The sequence below is a fragment of the Macrotis lagotis genome, chromosome 3, assembly GCF_037893015.1.
Source record: "Macrotis lagotis isolate mMagLag1 chromosome 3, bilby.v1.9.chrom.fasta, whole genome shotgun sequence".
NCBI lineage: Eukaryota > Metazoa > Chordata > Mammalia > Peramelemorphia > Peramelidae > Macrotis > Macrotis lagotis.
In genome coordinates this window covers 84,248,787-84,258,049 of record NC_133660.1, presented here as the reverse complement: position 1 = coordinate 84,258,049, position 9,263 = coordinate 84,248,787, and the positions used below count along the sequence as shown (strand labels likewise).

The 9,263-nt window shown below is 35.6% G+C and overlaps 1 pseudogene; it reads left to right on the top strand.

The window, feature by feature from the left end:
• Positions 1-2,452: 2,452 nt before the first annotated feature.
• LOC141519148 (density-regulated protein pseudogene) lies at positions 2,453-9,025 on the top strand (annotated as a pseudogene).
• Positions 9,026-9,263: the final 238 nt, after the last annotated feature.

Genomic DNA, 9,263 nt, shown 5'->3' with positions numbered 1-9,263 from the left:
TGTGCCTGACCTGGGGTTAGAAAGACTTCTTGAGTTCAAATTTGGCTTCAGACTCTTACAAGCTGTGTGACCCTGGGCAAGTCACTTAACTCTACTTATCTCAGTTTCTCTATCAGTAAAATGAACTAGGGAAAGAAATAACAAAAAATAACTCTGGTGTTTTGCAAAGAAAACCACAAATGGAGTACAAAAAATTGAACATGAATGAACAACAGTAAAGCCTTTCTGAAACAGGCTTAGCTCCTCATTGCCTCCCCCCCAACACACATATATACATACTTTTCAGTTCTATTTTATGTAATCTTCCCCCTATTTAAGTATATGCACTCTGAGGTCAAGGGCTATCTTTCTTTCTGTTTGTATTTATATTTTCTTTGTTTAGCATGACACCTGGTACCTTAAAAGTGTACAATAAATACTTTATCACAAAGTATGTAAGTGGGATGCATATATTAAAATTTTCTAAGTCTAGAGCATATCTTCCCAGTGATAATTTAAACTTAAGATTTGAAGAATTAAATTTTTATATTTCCATTTTCAGTAAAATTCTCTTTTTTTCACCAAGTGCTTCATTGGTTCTACAAGCCTATGTTATAATTAACTGATGATAAAATTGAATATTCAGGAACAAAAGGAACCAGGAGTAAATTGTACCATTAGGAAACGATGACAGGCTTTGTTACATGGGGAGGAAGAGGAATGACAGGTAGATACCCATACTTCAGAGAATTCTGTAAAAAAACAGAAGGCATACAGTAGAACCTCTCAACTTGTGGGAGGACTTTGACATGAGTTTCTCAAGATAAGACAGTCATGAATGGGTTGTGATCTGTGTGTGTGGGGGACTTCCTAGAGGAAACTACTAAAGTTACACAACTATTTGAGTACTGCGGAACCAACACCCCCAGTGGAAAATGACTTTTCTGTTAATGCAGTATTTACAAATTATACTTGTTTCTGTTATCTCTAACTTATGCATTTGATTTTTGGGGTGGGGGAGGACTTTCTTTAACAGTGAGGTACTTTATAATGAGGGAACAGAGAACTGGTTTTAAGGATTGTTTTTTAAACCAAATAAAATGGTTCTTAAAATTGGATTCTTTGTATGATAGACATACACACACACACACACACACACACACACACACAGACAGAATGGAATAAGTATATATCACCCCTTTGTTTTAAGGAGAATTAGTTGGTTTTTTGGTATTTTTACCTGAAAAATCTTTTTAGAGTGGCATTTTGTCTTTTTTTTTTGTGTTGGCTGTAGGATCCTGGGTAAGTCACTGGTATGTTAAGAGGTCAGTTAACCTCTTAACACCCTGTGCAATCTAGTGAGGGAGTTTTCAGACTGGGTTAGATACGCCAATGAAATCACAGGATGAGTCTTCCATACCCCCAACATGAAAAAAAAATGGCACAGAGAAAGTCTTGCCAAAACAGAAAGGTTGAAGAATGCTTTTCAAAGTACAGGTGGTGACTGGGAAAGTGGAGTCCAAGTTTCCTTAAATTGATATGCTCCCACATGCCATTCTAAGGGAACAAAATATAGATTACAGGTTTTCAAATCTCATTCACATTTCTTTTGTTCACAAAAGATCTTCTGGAATTGGATCAAGCCAGGCTCATCCATTCTGAGTTTTTAGTCACTGTGTAGATTTAACTGAGGATGAAATATTTAAATGTTCATCTTTTGCATATGTAGCTAATGGGTCACTACTTCTCTTAAGAATTTCTTGGAGCTAATGAGTGATGATGAAATCTACTTTACCTCTTTGCCCCTGCTGTATTTTAGAAAAGCCCTCTGAACTCTATTACTTAAGAGAAGGTGTAGATCATATGTTAATATGTGTCAGGAAAGTCTAAACAAAAGCACTCTGACCTTTGGCCAGGCGTCACCTTTTTCAGACTTTGAACAAGGTCTCATAAAGAATTTCCTGAGGTACTTGATGAATTCTTAGATTGTAAAATCCTTTCATGGGCTTCAGAATATCATATTGTTTTTTTCCTCTCCCCATTGCTATTCATAGATTTAGAGCCAGAAGGAATGCACTCAGAGGTCATTAAGTCCAACTCCCTTTTCTTTTATAATGTGTTAAAGTTTATAAAACAATTTTGTTATTGGATAGTTTCAGTTGTCTCTCTCTCTCTCTCTCTCTCTCTCTCTCTCCTCTTGGCCCCATTTGAGGTTTTCTTGACAAAGATGCTGGAGTGTTTGCCATTTCCTCTTTTAGCTCATTTTATAAATGAGGCAAAGAGGATTAAATGACTTTTCCAGGATCACTCAGCCAGTAAGTGTTCAAAGAGTCTTTTGAACTCAGGAAACTGAGTATTCCTCACTCTCAGTTGGACACTTCTGATATAAGACGCTTTACAGATCTCATTTGAACCTCACAATAATCCTGTGAGATATTGTAGTTTTTATCATCCTCATTTTATATAGATAAACATGTTCAGGTAAGTTAAAGGACTTGCCAGGATCATATGGCTAGTATGTCTCCAAAATGGAATTTGAACTCACATTTTCTAGGCCTCTCCTATTGCCTCTCCATTTTGCTATTGGGTTCTGGTAATTATAAAAACAGAGAGACTGAGAAGAATAGGTAAACCAATGATACTACAATTAAATAGGTGATAATAAATAGAAATTGGGGGGGGATTGAGTATAGAACATATCTTCTCCCTATTCTGAGAATGACATTTTCCTTTGTGTATGGTCAAATGGATCCTGTGAGAAGAATTCTGTGGATGGATGTTAGGAGAAAATATTTCTTACCTCTTATGTGTCTGGGTCCCTTATACTTTGAATATATTACTAAATTGTCCTTCCTTCCTTTCCCCCTTTAAAGGCCATCTGGAAAATCTCAGCATTAATCTGGCATTTCATGATTTTCCTTTTATCAGTCAACAAGTTATTTACAGAAATCATTCTCATCAAATGGACTTAAAGAATTCTACCAATTGTGAGATGAAATATTTTCCTATAGGGGCATAGTGAATAGAGGGCCTGCTCCAGAGTCAGGAGGACCTGAGTTCAAATCAGACTTCACACACTAACTATATGATCCAGGGAAAGTTACTTAACCCTGTTAATGGTTCCTCATCTGTTAATGATCTGGAGAAGGAAATGTAAACCACTTCAGGATCTTTGCCAAGAAAACCCCAAAAGGGGTCATGATGAAAAAACAACTGAAATTTTTTCCTGTTGATTTCAACTGTTAAGAATATCTACAAAGCCCAGAAACTCAAAGAAAAATGTAAAGAATATTGTAACACTCTAGTCTCAACATGCAAGATGGAGAGAATAATAAATTGTGCTCAATGGCATACTGGATTTGGAGTTAGTAACCTGGACTCAATCACATCTCTGTCACCTGCAACTTTTGTGACCTATTTATTTAACTTTTCTGGACCTACCTCAATTTTCTTGTGAATTGATGAGGAGAGTAGTGGATTGAGGTTCCTTTTTCCAAAGAAGAGTTCCCAGATAAGTTTAGTTGGTCAACATTGTTTGAAAATAGTTGATCAGATTCAGTAAACTCATAGTGATTGGTTAACCCCATAAACTGACCCAATTCTCTGGGGCTCTTTTTCCCCCACCCCCTTGTATCTTCAAGAGTGTAGGAGAGAAGTTTGCAGCACAAAATGATGTATACAATCTTTTGAGACAGTGCCAGAAATGAAGAAATCCATAGGTGATCAGAGAAAAATGTGTTAAGACATTCTAGCATGCTAAAAGATACTGGATAGGTTACTGAGCAGAAAAGTCAATATATAGATAGATGGTTAATTAGATACTAAGGGAGTATAAGAGGTCAACTAGAAGGCTGAAAAATTTTGCAAAGTGAAGCAAATGGCTCACCTATTTGTACAGAGATGGAAGCAGGTTTTGGTTTTGCTATTTAATTAAATTGATGCTCCCATTATAATAGGACATGACAGACTCCAATATAAATCTGAATGACACAACTGAAAAACCGAAGCTATTGTAGGCATGGATTTTATTGGATAATATTTAAGATTGCTTCTATTTTTGAGATATTGTGAAATGAACAAGAAAGAACCATAAAATGAGTATGGATATTAGGAGCTGGTGAGCTAGAAGGGGATAAATTAGATATAACTGAGCTGTAAAAACCCATCACTCTCAATGACCCCACACTATCTGCTCTGGGATCTTGGCATGATGTCTTCCACTGAGGCTCTAAAACATGTTCTTAAGAGGATGGAATAGAATCTCTATTAGAGATTTTACTTAGCCTTCTCTGAATTACCACCATGTCATTATAGACTTGCCCTTCTAATAAAACCATCTACTCTGGGGGAAGTGCCAAGCATAGACAATTAGAGCACAATGAATTCCTGAGGTGAGATTGGGAAGGAAGAAAATACAGACAAAACATAGTTGTTTTCCTAGCTGCTTTCCAATGAGTGACTTGGATCCCTGGGGCACATAGAGAAAGGCTTATCTAGATAGCAGCTCCCCAGGAAACCTATATTCTGTAAATATACCTTTTCAGAGCCCCAGAGGCTTATAAGGGCCTGTTCGTTATCAAAAGGATAGCTAATTTTTTTGAAGAACAATTGAGTTTTGTCTGGATTTTCACTCCACTGGAAAGAGTAAATATACACTAATCATCCTCTGGCCTAGTTTTCCCTTATCATCTCTTCCCTTTTCTCCTCCCCTCTCCCCCCCCAATTCTTTTGGAACAGTTGCTCAGAAAGCATTTTACTTTTTCCATCGACTCCACTTGGGTTTCACGGTGATAGGACTAACAAAATTATCTAAGGAAAAGAATTCTGGCTTGTTATTCAGAAAGTTTGGGTTTGGGTTCTTGCATCTGCCACTTGGTAGCATGTACTTTTCAGCAAGTAACTTAAGCTCTTTGAGACTCAAGTTACCTTCAATAAATTCAACATTTATTGCATATCTACTATGTGCTGAGCAATGAAGATAAAAAGTGTCAAAGTATAACATTCTTAAAACTAGGGACAGCTAGGTGGTGCAATGGATAGAGCACTGGCCCTGGAGTCAGGAGGACCTGAGTTCAAATCCTGACCCAGACACTTAATACATACTTAGCTGTATGACTTTGGGCAAGTTATTTAATCCCATTGCTTTGCAAAAAAATCAAAACAAAAAAAGATTCTCAAAACTATAATCCTGGTAGAAATATTGATTTCTTCAAAGAGTACTCAGTCTTTATATTGGTCATCTTGCTGAACTAGTAAGAAATTAAGACTCTTAGGTATCTTACCCTACATTAATTACAAATTCAGGAGGACAATAATGAGAATTCTGGGAGACCAAGAAATAAGAGACAATAAGAGATCAAATAGTATTTTACAAATATGAAAGTCTTTGAGGAGCGATTTTGGACAGAGATATTTTGTAACTTTCATGGTTAGGCCACAAAAGAATGTTAATGATTCTTGGTTTTTGTATAAAATTCAAATTCTTTCCCAGTCCAAAAGTGGTCATTTTTTCAAATGCAATCTACCTTAAGATTTTGAGATAAGATCTCAGAGAATAAAACTTAAAATTCTTTAACCTATATTTTCTGTCATTTTATTTTAATCTTATATTTTTAAGACTCTTACAATTTTAGGTTTAACAAAAACAAAAGTAAAAACAGTTCTTTTTCACTCAAAGAGCTTATTTATAATCAAGAGAATGAAATAGTGCATTTTGGCAACTGATCAGATGTATGAATTGAGGCAGCATGAGGTGTTAACAGTTGACATTGAAATTCCAAACTTGAGGGGCAGCTAGGTGGCATAGTGGGTACAGCACCAATCCTAGAGTCAGGGAGGACCTGATATATTTGGCCTCAGACACTTAACAATTGCCTAGTTATCTGGCCTTGGTCAGATCACTTAAACCTATTGCCTTAAATAAATAATTTTTTTCAAAACCTACACTAAAAAGAAATTCCAAACTTGGAGGACTAGAAAGATAGGGGGAAAGATCATGAGAATTTTGAGTTTGAAGTACATATGGGCATCTAATTTGAAATGTTTAATGATCGGTTGATGATATGAGTCTGGAACTCAGGAGAAAGACTAGGAATGGATACATTAATTAAATAATCATCTGGATAGAGATGATAATTGAACCCATACTAGCTATTAAGATCACCAAATGAGAATGTATAGAGAAGAAAAAAAAAGAGCCCCAAACAATCTTGGGTGAGAACATTAGTGGGTTTGACATAAAGAAAGATCTAATGAGGAAGATTAAAAAAGAACAGTCAGACAATTCAGAGAAAAACCAAAATAGTGAAGTGTCATAAATACCCATAAAAGAATAAATATTCAGGAAGGGAAGTTGCTCAAAAGTTCTTGGGATTAGAACTTTGAAAAGGTCATTAGATATTTCAATTAAGAGATCACTGTCAGCTTTGGAAAGAGTAGTTTCAATAGGAGAATGAGGTCAGACATCAGATTGCAAAACATTTAGAAGAGAATGAGAAGAGGGGAAGTGAAGACAATGAGAAAAGTTTTTTCATTATTAGCTGGGAAAGGAAGATGAAATATAGCCTAATTGTTAAGGGGCTGGTAGGATCCAATAAAGGTTTTTTTAAGCATTGAGGAGACTTGGGAATGTTTATAGATAGCAGGGGAAGAACAAATTTAGACAGACAAACAGAAGAAGAAGAAGAAGAAAGGTGGAAGCAAGGTGACAGTTGGGGCATTCTGCTAGGGAACAGAGAAGGGGATGAGATCAAAGATACATGTAGAGGCATTAATCTTGGCAAGGGATAGAACTATGCCTTTCTCAAGGATTGGCACGAAGGAGATATTAAAGAATGTCATCATGGGTATGCAAGAGAAGTGGGAAAAGAAGATCTCAAAAAATGATCAACCAATAATAATCTGATAACTGGTAACTCAGTGAAAAGGAGGATAAACTATGATGATGGTATCTCATGGAAAGTTGTCTAAAATGATCTCCATAGTTACAGCTATCATTACCATTTTAAGCAATTTTAAAATCTGTGTTGGAGACAGCTTCTCCGGGAGTCTTCCAGGCTTAATTTTGCTCTTGTGACACCTGAACTATGAATGCTGCTGTCAGGAAACTAGAATTCACTAGTTTGATTACATATCTTTGAACATAACTTGAGTCTTCTGGGATGAGGAAGTTAGAAAAGAATTCATTATTCATTGTTTGCTATGAGGAAGGAAGTGTCATTGATAGGGTCTACTTGTGTCTGATTTCTAGATATTGGCATCTCTGGTCTACTTCTTTATTTCCTTGGTGGGATTTGATGGTATTTTCGAACTAATGTAATGCTCTCTACTGGCTCCATCTTGCTTCCTGATTAATTATATGAGAAAGAGGCAGAAGAAGCAAATATATCTCAAATCTGGAGCCAATGTGGCTAAAACTAATTTACCTTCTAATTTCTTTTCTCATATTTTACATTTTTATGCATGTACTAATCTCAATTATAAACAAAGAAAATTTAATGGCCATTAAATCTTTGCTTGGTGTGGTTAATACTTGTGTAGATAGAGATTTGGGAAGATATTTTAATTCCAAGAGAGATGAGAGATGTATCCAGTGTAGGCTAAGACTTAGGGGGAATGAGTAGATACTGATTTCATTTTGAAGTATAATATTTAGAAGACTTGAACTTCTTGGCAAATGTACATTGCATTATAAAAAAGAGGAAAAATAAATATGTATGTATTTTGTTCTTGTAACACATGAGCTATGAGTGCTGCCTGTCTTCCAGAATTCACTAGTTTGATATTTCTTTGACAATGGTTTTGGAGTCTTCTGGGAAGAGGAAGCTAGAAAATAATTCATTCTCCATTGTATGCTATGAGGAAGAGGGTGTTTTGGTAGATACATGTATATCATATGTATGCATAAAACATATATATATACTCATATGTATAATATATGAATACACAAGTATATTTGTATACATATATGCATAAACCTAAAAGTGATCAGTCTTTGTGGCAAATATATTCTAAGTATGGGGAGCATCTCATAGGGAGATTGTCCTTCATTAAACTGAAAGTAAGTTCACAGGACTTATGGGGTGGGGTTCCCTCTTTGTTTTGCTACACACAATCATGGTACATTTGAGGCACCTATCCCATTAAAACTACACTTTATTGTATCATTCAATTTCTAAAAATCAGTATATATATATATATATACATATATATATATATGTATATATATATATATATATAAAACTACATCTTATATTTTCACAAGTGAGTGTCAGTTGTGTGATTATAGAATTATGGTTACCATCCCTGCTTCTGCCTTATTGTGACAAGACCAGGGCTGCTGGCAGCCTTGAGGTTTCTCACCATGGTTCTGAATAAGATCCCCTAGTCAAAAGGGTCTGTCAAAGGGCTTCACAACCCAAGGAAGAAGAAGAACCTGTAGGATTACATTTGTGAGAGGGATACTGACTTTGCTGAGTTCACTGCCCCTCACTGCAAAGGAGACATGAAGAGGAACAGTAGACTAGACATAGATTTCCCACTGTGGGTCCTATATTGTGGAGTCAGTTCATTACCAACAGAGTACTGTGAATGCATGTCTGATGTTGGTAAATGTAGACCGTGGTTAGAGAAGAATTTTCCAAATGAGTTAGTATAACTCAGTGTAGAAAATTCACCTAAACAAGAACCTAGAATTAGAGAAGACAAAGAAACAGCAGAAGAAGAAGAAGAAGAAGAAGAGAAGAAAAAGCAAAAGACAGGTGGAAGGAATCAAATAAAACAAACAAAAAAAGAATAATTCTTCAAAAGATTATGACTGTCAAAATTCCTAGAACAAAAAAGAAATATGCAACAAAAGTGTGAGATTGACCCTAAAGAAGCACAAAGGTGTTTTGCTCAGAAATTCTCTTATAGTGCCCCAGTTACAGGGGAGGAGGAAAACATCATTCAGGGAGATTTTACAGATGACATTATTGACATAATTCAGGAGAAGTAGCCAGAGGCGGATAATGACATCAGTGGAGATCTTGGAGTAGTTAAGAAGTGATTTTTAAAATTTGTCTGTATTTAATGACCTGAAGCTATAGTTGATTTAGCAAAAGGGAGAGAGGCCTTAACCCCACTGCCTTGCAAAAAACCTAAAAAAATGGATCTTATAGAAATGTGATAGATGATATGGATTTGTAATCACTGTATTGTTGTTACAGACAAAATATATATTTTTCCATTTTTGCATACTGATTTTTAGAAAATATTTGAAAAATTATTCTTAAACTCATTGAAAT